The following is a 12,416-nucleotide window of genomic DNA, read 5'->3' as shown; positions in this document are numbered from 1 at the left end:
TTGAGTGGATCTTTCACCACATTTGGACTGTACTCACACTTCGTCCCAGCTTCACACTGACTGATCACCCACAGCCGGATTTTCGGAAGGGTTGGTTCTAATGGAAGGCTCCGCACCTCTGACCAGTTTCAGATCTGACGATATGTCTAAACTCCCCTGACCCAACTGATTTCCAGATGATGGTTTCACTGCCCAACCTTCTCTGTGTTGAGCAATGCTGTGAAAGAACTGGATGGTTTCCCACAGTTTTGCAGTTGTTTCTGGCACTGTCAATCCTCTCTGTATTCTCTGGTGTAGTATGGTGCAATCCCTCTGTCAAGCAGAAAAAGGAAACATGATTTCCTCCAACTCCTTCTCCTCCTTTGCTGAAGGGGCTGACTCCTCACTTAGAGACTGTTCCACAGTGAGTGCCAGTCTGCTATTCCTGTGAGTGTGTGTGTAAGGGGGGGAAGGGGGAAGAGAAACAGATGCTGATCCATTATTTTACCTCACTTCACTGTCACACATCCTGTATTTCCAACAGGACTCTGGATAGTGATCAGGAGCAGGAGCACACTACTGGGCTATCTGTTTTTTATGCTTTGCACCCTCCCAACTTCCCAGGCACCATGATGCAATGGAAAAGACAACCAGAGAGTGTAAAGCAGACTGTAAATTCTCTGCGCCTTTCAGACTAAGTGCCAAACACCAGTTTATCCTTGGAATGCGCTTAATATTAAAAAAACCTCATGAACATTATTAAAAATTCAGCAGAGATTGACTTTCTCTTTTCCAAAATTATTTGAGGAAAGCCCAATACTCAGGAAATGCTAGAAGCTGAGGAAAATATTGCTTCAGTGTAGCTGAATAAGGGATTTTAGTTTATCCTGGGAAATTAGATACACTGCACTCACTCAGGCAGCACACCCAAATTCAGTTATCATCCGTAGTACTGGGCAATACTATCAAATCCAAATCCAGACTTTTGGGAACAGTTGAAGCTTTCAGGTAAAATTTTAAAAGAAGGCATTAAAATACATTTTAATAAATGCGTTTTGGTAGTGCGACCGAATTACAGTAATGCTGGATTAATTATCCGGTGACTGAGGACCACAGAAAATTACAGACATCGAATTACAGTGAAAAACAAACTATTTGGCAAATTAGTCTATGCTGCTATTTATACAAGCCACCGCTCACTCATGTTTTGTCACGTCTTTAATTATTTTCTACTGAGGGATAAACAAAGCGAACTGGTGAGCGAACAACTCCACTGTCAGTCACTCTCAGAATACAAACTTACTCCCTTGCGCTCTCTCTTCTGTTCCTCCCATCCTTGTCCCAGCGTTTCGTGCTCCTCTCGGGCGTTCTTTTCACTTGTGATCCGTTCGTCCTGTGCACACTAGAGATCTCTGTCAAACATTTACCAGGGGAACTGAGACAGCAGCTGCAATAAGTGAGGTTTAATTCAGATGGGACAATGACAAGTTTAAATCCCCACCTGATCTGCTGCTCAAAGTCACCTCCATTTCCCCGGTCAGTTCCCCAAGTTTCAGGAAACTCATGTTGCTCCAGAAATATTTGGATTGACTGTGAGAGACGTCAATCAGAGAGCCCACCCACTCTGCCCATTGTCTCCTCTTCCTCTTCCAGAGCTGGTTCACTTCCTAAAGGGACTGAAAACCAAGTGAGGAGATGGTGAGTGAAGGAGCAACTTTTATACAAATTGTATCCCATAATATCCACACCAATCTTCAGGCAGTCTGACTATCCCGTGGGCAGTCAGGGGTGGAAATGTCCCTTATGCTGTTTGAGAAGATCCAGCTGAGAGAGCTGTTTATTCGGTGCTTTGTGCTGAACTGTGTGACTGGAGCTGTGTGTTGGATATTGAGTGTGTTTATTGGAGGTATTCCCCTCTGATTTCCAGGCTGCGTTTTGTTGATGGCTCATTCCTGAACATGAGAAGGTGAGGTGTAATTATCTTGGCGGAATTGATTGAGGATTGTTTTATTCGTTCACTGCTTATATACGTCTATGGCTCGACTAGCATTTATTGTGCAACGTAATGTGAAAATGAGCTGCCTTTTTTTTAAACTGCTGCAGTTCATGTTGTCTCGGCACACACAGACACACACATATGGGCCTGGCCAAACATACTGAGCGCCAATGACAAGCTATTGTTGAGTAAATATCAACTGACAGCACTACTGACCACATCATCCATCACTTTGCCAATGCTCAAGAGTAGACTGACAAGGCAGTAATCGACTGTGCTGTAATAGCTTTTGTATACACTTTTGATGTGTTACTAAAGAAAATCTACAGCCTTGTGTGGATATCTATGACTGATTAACACATTAATAAACTTAAAATAAAAATCAAGTCAGGTTTCCTTCTACGATCTGATTTTGTCCAGTCGTACTATTTGCTGGGATCATGACCCACCACTCCCCTGATATTCCTACTGATTTCCTATTACTGAATTGTGTGTTCGGAACTGGTTGTTATCCTGTGGACTATCAATCTGTTCTGTCTGTGTATTGGAATCTGGATACTGCATGACTTTCTAAACCCCTCACAAATCTCCCAAAACCCTATCTCTGGAAAAGAAACAAAGCAAGTCTTGTATTTGTAGAGATATTCACAACCAACAGATGTCCTAAAGCTCTCTACGTGCTCTTGACAATTGCAGTTTTTAAAAATTCTTTTGAGAGTGCTGATGGCTAACCAGCATTTATTGCCCTTCCTTAGTTGTCTGAGAAGGTAATGGTGTGCTGCATTTTTGAACCATTGCAGTCCATGTGCTATGGGTTGACCCACAATGCTATTAGGGAATACCAAGGTTTTGACAGTGAAGGAACTGCGATAAATTTCCAAGTCTGAATGGTGAATCACTTGGAGGTTATTTGCAATTGGTGGTGTTCCTGTATATTTGCTGTCCTTCTAAATGGCAGTAGTTGCAAGTGTGGAAGGTGCTGTCTAAGGATCATTGGTGAAGTTCAGCAGTGCAACTTGTAGCTAGTATACACTGCTACTATTGAGCATCAGTGTTTGTGGCCAATATGCCAATCATGCAGGCTGCTTTGTCCTGGACGGTATCAAACTTCTTGAGTGTTATTGGAGCTGTACCTATCCAAGCGATTGGTGAGTATTCCATCACTCTCCTGCCTTGTTTCTTGTAGTTGATAGATAGGCTTTGGGGAGTCAGGTTTTGTAGCTGTGTTATGAGTTGAGTTTCTGATCAATGGTAACCTCAAAGAGTTGATAGTGAGGGTTTGAATTAACACTGCACCTGAAAAATGGCATTGCTGACAACACAGTGTTACTGAGATTGCAGAGTTTGAGTTAAGGAAAGGCTGGAACTTTTTTTTCCCCCTGGAGCATAGGAGGCTAAGGGGTGACAATAAAGCGGTTTATAAAAATCGTGAGGGACATAGATAAGGTGAATAGCTGGCATCTTTTCCCCAGAATAGGGAAACTAGAGGGCAAAGCTTTAAGGCAGAGGGGAAAGATTTAAAAGGGACCCAAGGAGCAATGTTTTCATACAAAGGGTGGTGTGTATATGGAACAAGCTGCCAGAGAAAGTGTAAGAAGCGAGTATATTTACAACATTTAAAAGACATTTATATAGGTAAATGGATAGAAAATGTTTAGAGGAATATGGGCCAAACGCAGGCAAATAGGACTAGTTTAATTCAGAAAACCTGGCAAACATGGATGAGTTGAGCTGAAGATTCTGTTTCCATGTGAGGATCCGAAATCTGAATACAGGCTTAAGTAACTAGTTGTAGTCAGGAACAACCATTCAATATATGCTCTTACTAACATAGGCAGCAATAAAATGACTTCTTAATGCAAATAATATGGCAAAATGGCTTCTAGACTGCAAACTGACAATTCTGCTTAAAGCTAGATAAAATGGCTTTTAACCCTGCTAAAAGCTGAACTAAGCATAGTCTGTCTCAACAAAGATTAGCAGACAATGCTTCCTTTTCAGCACAGAAATAACTAGACTAGATAAGACATTACTAGCCATCCTAACTAACCATGCAAGTGCAGGTGCAGAGACTAGGTTCACTAGATAGGAGCACTTATATGTTGGAAAACAAGGTTGGATCCCATGAAATATCATTGGGCTAAGTTGCTGTCAATAAAGTCACTTCATTAAAATTGATTGGTAATTGTTTGAATGTGCTCTGTAATGATGGCCTGTACTTCTCTCAAAAAAAGGTATAAAAAATGTCTTTGTCTTAAGCCATGTGCGCAGAAGTGTTTAACCTCTGTGTTACTGGACAACCTGTGCCTGGCCAAGATTGAATAAAGTGTAAAATCTTACAAAACCAGACCAAATTGCTAGTGTTTATTGACCGATCGCAGAACAGAGATAGAGTCCCCCACCCCTGGGTCCAGACCTTCACGTGCCATATGATTCACTACTGCACTGGAGTGTCATCCTCAGTGCTTAAGTCTTCAAGTGTGATGTGAATCTACAATCTTTTCATTGAGGTGTTAGAACTGTATACCCTAAAATGTATATGCCCTTCCAATTCTTGGTCCCTGGAATGTTTGTGATTTTGATTGTTCCACTACTATTGTCTTCAGTTTCCTGTGCTTTAATCTCCCACTAAACCTCTCCACCACTCTCCCTTTCTTTAAGATACATCTTCAAACCTATTTCATTGTTCAAATGGTGGTTCATCTCTCCTAATATCCCATCATTTGGCTCATGGCCAAGTTTTGTCTGATACCTTTAAGCCTTTTGAGATTTTTCGCAATGTTATAGGTGCTATAAAAATACAAATTGTTGCTGTTCCTGGACAGCATGATGACCAAGTCCCTGATTCAGGATTATATTGAGCTTTTAACTCAACTGTCCTCACTCCAGGTTTTGCAGCAGTTGCTCCAGAAGTTAATGGTGGTGGTCATTGTGACCAGCTAAAGAGCTGAATCAGTGCTCAGAAATGAGTTTCTACTTTGAATTTGGTGTGTTGGGAGAAGGTGAGTGGGTCTGATTTGATGCAGAGACATGTTAATGCATTACATTGACCTGTTTCCTAATCATTCAGCTATTTTGTGAGACTGCAAACAGTTTGTTGGTCTGTAGACTGAATCCTGTATAGTCAGGTCAGTCTGTTGGAGAGAGGCTGAGTTAGCCTGGAGAATGTTTAATATAGAATGTTGAGAGCATTATGAAAAAGGTTTATTGGAATGGTTCCTGGATTGTGGGAAAATGATGATATGGAGAGATCGGAGAAGTGAGAACTGTTTTCCTTAGAGTTTAAAAAAGAGAGGTGGTATGTTCAAGATGTTTTAAGTCGTGAAAAGTTTAGACAGAGTGAATAAAGGGAAACTGTTTGCAATCGCACGTCAATTGCAAAAGAGAAGAATAAGTAACAAATTGAGGAGAAAAGTGTTTTCATATAATGTGGCTTTGATTTGGAACGCGTTGTCAGTTGGGATGGTGGGAATCAATTCAATAGTAACCTGTACTACGTTCAAACATGGATTCTTAAGTATCCCCGGTGCTGCTCCTGACCTATCTACCTACTGGCTTGATGATAATCCTGGAATGAGGGCTGCGAGACTGTGGTGGAATACAATCCTGCTGCTGCCGATGGCTCACTGCACCTCATGGACATCCAGTTTAGGGATCTGTCCTTAGTCTACTTCCTTCATGATGAGGAACATGGTGAATGATTCATTCATCATTTGGGAGGCAGTGGCAATATTGCTTGAACTTGTTTGACCTGAAGCCATGAGACTCCATGGAGTCGATATTAACGATGTCTCTCCCAGCCAATGAGATGGAACATCCCCAGAGATGGTTACGAAGGAGTCTAAATAGTTCCTGATTGATATGATTCAGTGAGTATCACTGCTACATGATCAGTCTGTGGAACAGCTCTCCTCACTTGGAGACTTGACCAAGAGAGACTTTACAGATTTTACAGTATCTGAGATCATCTTTGTCTCATTTAGACGCAATGAAAGGATGCCCCAGATCTCTCGGATTTTCTTTAAGTGATTGTTTATCATTGTTTTCTCGGCCACTTCAGAGGGCAGTTCAGAGTTAACTATGTTGTAAGGGACTGGAGTATGTGTAGACCAGACCAGGCAGTTATACCAGTTATCCCTTTCCTGAAAGACAATATTTTGGTTTTTAGGATAACCCAAAGTTTTAAAAGGTATTAATTTGATTATATTCAATAAATACCAACATTATTTTAATTCACCTTCACAACATGAAGTGGTTGAGGTGAAGAGGAGAAAAGCCTTTCAGAGGAAATTAGATAAGGAGGTAAATAGATGTTGATCCCTCCTACAGGAAGGATATCATGAAATTTGAAAGGGTTCAGAAAAGATTTACAAGGATATTGCCGGGTTTGGAGTGCCTGAGCTATAGGGAGAGGCTGAATAGGCTGGGGCTGTTTTCCCTGAAGCGTTGGAGGCTGAGGGTTGACCTTAGAGTATTAGAGATGTACAGCATGGAAGCAGACCCTTTGGTCCAACCTGTCCATGCCGACCAGATATCCCAACCCAATCTAGTCCCACCTGACAGCACCCGGCCCATATCCCTCCAAACTCTTCCTATTAATATACCCATCCAAATGCCTCTTAAATGTTACAATTGTACCAGCCTCCACCACACCCTCTGGCAGCTCATTCCATACATGTACTACCCTCTGCGTGCAAAAGTTGCCCTTAGGTGTCTTTTATATCTTTTCCCTCTCACCCTAAACCTATGCTGTCCAGTTCAGCAAGAGGCCCAGCAATCACTTCTCTAGCTTCCCACAGAATTCTTGGGTACACCTGATCGAGTCCTGGGTATTTGTCCATCTTTAACCATTTCAAGACATCCAGCACTTCCTCCTCTGTAACCTGGACATTTCGCAAGATGTCACCATCTATTTCCCCACATTCTATATCTTCCATGTCCTTCTCCTCAGTAAATACTGATGCAAATTATTCATTTAATATCTTCCCCCATTTTCTGTAGCTCCACACAAAGACCGCCTTGCTGATCTTTGAGGGGCCCTATTCTCTCCCTAGTTACCCTTTTGTCCTTAATATATTTGTAAACCCCTTTGGATTCTCCTTAATTCTATTTGCCAAAGCTATCTCATGTCCCTGTTTTGCCCTCCTGATTTCCCTCTTAAGTATATTCCTACTTCTTTTATACTCTAAGGATTCACTTGATTTATCCTGTCTATCCCTTACATATGCTTCCTTCTTTTTCTGAATCAAACCCTCAATTTCTTTAGTCATCCAGCATTCCCTATACCTACCAGCCTTCCCTTTCACCCTGACAAGAATATACTTTCTCTGTATTCTTGTTATCTCATTTCTGAAGGCTTCCCATTTTCCAGCCGTCCCTTTACCTGCGAACATCTGCCTCCAATCAGCTTTCGAAAGTTCTTGCCTAATACTGTCAAAATTGGCCTTTCTCCAATTTAGAACTTCAACTTTTAGATCTGGTCTATCCTTTTCCATCACTATTTTAAAACGAATAGAATTATGGTCGCTGGCCCCAAAGTGCTCTCCTACTGACACCCTCAGTTACCTGCCCTGCCTCATTTCCCAAGAGTAAGTTAAGTTTTGCACCTTCTCTAGTAGGTACATCCACATACTGACTCAGAAAATTGTCTTGTACGCACTTAAGAAATTCCTCTCCATCTAAACCCTTAACACTATGGCAGTCCCAGTCAATGTTTGGAAAGTTAAAGTCCACGAACATAACTATCCTATTATTCTTACAGAAAGCGGAGATCTCCTTACAAGTTTGTTTCTCAATTTCCCTCCGACTATTGGGGGCTCTATAATACAATCCCAATAAGGTGATCATCCCTTTCTAATTTCTCAGTTCCACCCAAATAACTTCCCTGGATGTATTTTTGGGAATATCCTCCCTTAGCACAGCTGTAATGCTATCCCTTATCAAAAATGCCACTCCCCCTCCTCTCTTGCTTCCCTTTCTATCCTTCCTGTAGCATTGTATCCTGGAACATTAAGCTGCCAGTCCTGCCCATCCCCGAGCCATGTTTCAGTAATTGCTATGATATCCCAGTCCCATGTTCCTAACTATGCCCTGAGTGCATCTGCCTTCCCGGTTAGGCCCCTTGTATTGAAATAAATGCAGTATAATTTATTAGTCCTACCTTGTCCCTGCCTGCCCTGACTGTTTGACTCACTTCTGCTCTCAGCTGTACCCATCTCAGATTGATCTCTTTCCTCACTATCTCTCTGGGTACCCACTATTACACTTACACACACCCCACCCCACCCCAGACAGACGGACAGACACACACAAAGACCCACATGCACACATATATTTTGTGTGGTGAATTTGTATTGCAGAGTTACATTGCACTTTGCTCAAAAACTGCATACATTTATGTAGAACTCGGAGCTCAAAACCGCAGGAATTTATGTAAAACACTGTTATCTCACTTATTAGAATCAATCTAAACATCAGGTCATAGACAGAGAACACAGGGGGCTAACACCTTCAACATATTGTCTAGCTATCACCATTGTTAGTAGCTAATCTGAGAATGCAACTTTAAAAAGAAGGGTTTTGTGATTTACACATGAAAGTGAAACTATCACTATTCTAACAGATGAAAGGCTTAACAGACAATCAATTTTTCAATGTATAATTTCAGTTACATCACACTGCAAATTTTTGCTACAAATTCTGTGTTACAATCGAGCCCTCCACAATCACTTGATGAAGGAGCATCGCTCTGAAAGCTAGTGTGCTTCCAATTAAACCTGTTGGACTATAACCTGGTGTTGTGTGATTTTTAACTTTGTACACCCCAGTCCAACACCAGCATCTCCAAATCACAATTAGAGTCAGCCGAAGACTCAACTCTGGCAAAAACGCACAAGTTTTCATCTCTTATTCATCTTAGGTCACATACCAAGTTTCTAATCTGATGAATGTGCACCTATATGTTCACCAGATATCACTGATTTCCCTCAGGGATTATTCGTGTCCACTCAAGGCTCCCTTTTACCCTGCTGACGGTACAGTTCACGCTGTGTTCTTGTTTTTAATCACTCACCTGCCTAGCCATTTGCCCTAGGCTCATTCCTTAACTTGTCTAGAGTACACCTAATTTTTGTTCAGCTTAAATTTGTTTTACCTAGAACAATTTTGATTAAAACTGTTTAACCCTTTCAACTGGAACAATTTCTGATTCTCCCCTTTTAACCATTGGTTGGCCCAAGGTAGCCAACTTAGTGGTACTGTCCTTTTCCTTATGCTCAGTCATCCATATATTCTGGCCAGACATGGATTTTGGGGTTCTAAAGGTACTTGTTTATACTACTTGAATAGGTTGGCACAGTTAACATGAGTTCTTGCCTCATGTATTTTGGCCCTACATTGTCTGAATTCCATACTCCTGCCATCTTTCTGGTGCAGTGAATCAAATAGATTTAAGTATACAATCAATGTCAACTGGGTAAGAAACAAAACATGGGGGATCATTCTAATCCATTGGTATAAAAATACATTCAATCCCAATTCCACAGGCCCTCCCACCAAGTCATACAATCATAGAGTTCTTCCTACAGCAAGGAAATCGGCCCTTTGGCCCAGACTGGTCCATGCTGACCAAAATGTCCACCCATGCTAACCCCATTTCCCTGCACTTAGCCCATATCCTTCTAATCCTTTCCTATCCGTGTATTTGTCCAAATACCTTTTAAATGTTGTTAATGTACCCACCTAAACCACTTCAGCTGGCAGCTCATTCCATATGCGTACCACCCTTGGATAAAAATGTTGCCCTTTGGGTTCTCTTTTATTCATTCTCCTCTAACCTTAAACTGATGCCCTCTAGTCCTCTATTGCCCAACAGTGGGGAAAAAGACTGAATGCATTCTATCTATCCATGTCTCTCACGATCTAATACACCTTGACAAGGTCTCCCTCAATGTCTCTGCTCTAAAGAAAAATGTCCGAGCTTGTTCATCCTCTCCCTACAACTCTGACCATTGAGTCTAGGGAACATCCTTTTAAATTTCTTCTGCACTCTTTACAATTTAATAACAAGGTGACCAAAACAAACCAAGTGCAGCCTCACCAACGTCCTGTATAACAGCAACATAACTTCCCAACTTCTCAGTGCCCCAACTGATAAAGGCCAATGTGCCAAAAGCTTTCTTCACTACCCTGTCTACCTGTGATTCCACTTTCAGAGAACTGTGAGCCTGAACTCAAAGATGCCTCTGTTCCATTCCACTCTTTAAGGCCCTGCCATTCAGCATGAACTCCTACCTTGATTTGACTTTCCAAATTAGCAGTTGCATTAAACCCATACCTTACTTCTTTTACCTCATATCAGATGAGGACATTATATTGAGAAGGGTTCTACACTGCATCTACCTCTACTGCTTTTAGTGGTATTTTATTCAAAATTATAGAACAATCCATCCTATTACTCTAATACTCTTTAATTAATATTATTATGCATAAACACATTTCACATCAGTTTCCTACCCATTAACCCATTGAGCTGGCAGCCTATCAGGCCATGCTCCCTGTGCTGTGACAGGTTAAACAAGTGTGTCAGTGTTATTCTCAGGGACACCCACTCGTGAATTTGTATCAGCTTTTCCCTTGTCAGACTCAGCAATCATAATCTGTAGCTGTTGTACACATTATTTTTGACTGCATTGTCGGAGAGATTTTTCTGCATATTTATCAATCTATTAATGATCCATACGTGTCTATTGAGGACAGTGGCCAAGCTCTGAATTACCTTTATTAGGTCTTGGTCCATACTGAGCAGTCTGTTTTCTATCTCTTGTTCCTTTTTCAGAATTTTCTTAAGTTTAGAACTTAAGCTGCAAATCTATTGACCCACGGTTACCAAATCAACTGAATTTACTTCAGAAGTTCTTGTGTTAAATACTCTGGTGGCAACATCATTGACCAGGCTGTGTTTCAGTCAAATATTTCCTTGAACTGGCAGAGCAGCCATTGACTACTGTCCACCATTAGACGAAGCCAAGGGTATGCAACATTCAGGTCTGAAACAAACATCATTAAGGCAAGTCATTAAGGAGATGTTTACAATGAAGGTTAGCGGCTTATAGTATAAACTACCATCTAAAATTTTATCATCCTTTACCAACACCAACCCATCTTCTGGTCCTGGGTTTAGTGCCTAACAAAGTTAGTCAGTTAATTGCACTTGCTGCATTGTAGGTGATGTGTGCATTTGTTAAAAGTCACACACATTAGGTTATAGTCCAACAGTTTTAATTGGAAGCACACTAGCTTTCGGAGCGATGCTCCATCAGGTGATCACACTAGCTTTCGGAGCGATGCTCCATCAGGTGATCACACTAGCTTTCGGAGCTTTGCTCCGAAGGCTAGTGTGCTTCCAATTAAACCTGTTGGACTATAACCTGGTGTTGTGAGACTTTTAACTTTGTACACCCCAGTCCAACATTGACATCTCCAAATCATGTGCATTTGTTGCAATGGTTGCAATAGGGGCTTATTGATCTGGGTACACCCACCACTCTCTAATCAAATCAAAGTCAACATTTCCAGTTTTGCTAACTTCATGACTTTTTTTCTTTATTCTTTAACGGGATGAGGGCTTGGCTGCCTAGGCAGCATTTATTACCAATCCCTAATTGCCGAGAGAGCAGTTGAGAGTCAACCACTTTGTTGTGGGTCCAGAATCACATGTAAGCCAGACCAGATAAGATTGGCAGTTTCCTTCCCTAAAGGACATTAGTGAACCACATGGGTTTTTCCAACAATTAACAATGGACTTATAGTAGTCATTAGATTCTTAGTTTCAGATATTTATTGAATTCAAGTTTCACTTTTTGCCATGTAGGATTCAAGTAAAAAATGAGGTCTGCAGATGCTGGAGATCACAGCTGAAAATGTGTTGCTGGTTAAAGCACAGCAGGTTAGGCAGCATCTCAGGAATAGGGAATTCGATGTTTCGAGCATAAGCCCTTCATCAGGAATGAGAGAGAGTAGCCAAGCAGGCTAAGATAAAAGGTAGGGAGGAGGGGCGATGGAGGTGGGATAGGTGGAAGGAGGTCAAGGTGAGGGTGATAGGCCGGAGTGGGGTGGGGGCGGAGAGGTCAGTAAGGAGATTGCAGGTTAGGAGGGCAGTGCTGAGTTGAGGGAACCGACTGAGACAAGGTGGGGGGAGGGGAAATGAGGAAACTGGAGAAATCTGAATTCATACCTTGTGGTTGGAGGGTTCCCAGGCGGAAGATGAGGCGCTCCTCCTCCAGCCGTCGTGTTGTTATGTTCTGCCGGTGGAGGAGTCCAAGGACCTGCATGTCTCAGTGGAGTGGGAGGGAGAGGATTCAAACCCAATTCCCCCTGAACATTATTGGGTCTCTGGATTAACAGTCCAGTGATAATACCACTCAGCCATCGCCTCCCCTGA

At 41.8% G+C, this 12,416-nt stretch overlaps 2 protein-coding genes across 4 annotated transcripts in view; one reads left to right on the top strand and one right to left on the bottom strand.

Moving 5' to 3' along the window:
* LOC132832641 (zinc finger protein 271-like) overlaps window positions 1-1,521 on the bottom strand; it is an 88,178-nt gene extending 86,657 nt beyond the window's left edge. The window contains exon 1 of the mRNA XM_060850722.1: window positions 1,283-1,521. The gene's annotated coding sequence lies outside the window, so the exon portion shown is untranslated. The remainder of the gene's footprint in view (window positions 1-1,282) is intronic.
* Window positions 1-12,416, top strand: part of LOC132832995 (zinc finger protein 271-like) — a 38,784-nt gene that overhangs the window by 1,078 nt on the left and 25,290 nt on the right. Inside the window, exon 1 of one of the 3 annotated variants that reach the window (XM_060851262.1) lies at window positions 1,650-1,677. The exons of the other annotated variants lie outside the window; for them this stretch is intronic. The gene's annotated coding sequence lies outside the window, so the exon portion shown is untranslated. Of the gene's footprint in view, window positions 1-1,649; window positions 1,678-12,416 lie in introns of those variants that run through there. 3 annotated transcript variants of the gene reach the window in all.

The sequence above is a fragment of the Hemiscyllium ocellatum genome, chromosome 35 (assembly GCF_020745735.1).
Source record: "Hemiscyllium ocellatum isolate sHemOce1 chromosome 35, sHemOce1.pat.X.cur, whole genome shotgun sequence".
Taxonomy (NCBI): Eukaryota; Metazoa; Chordata; class Chondrichthyes; order Orectolobiformes; family Hemiscylliidae; genus Hemiscyllium; species Hemiscyllium ocellatum.
This window is presented reverse-complemented; position numbering and strand designations above follow the sequence as displayed.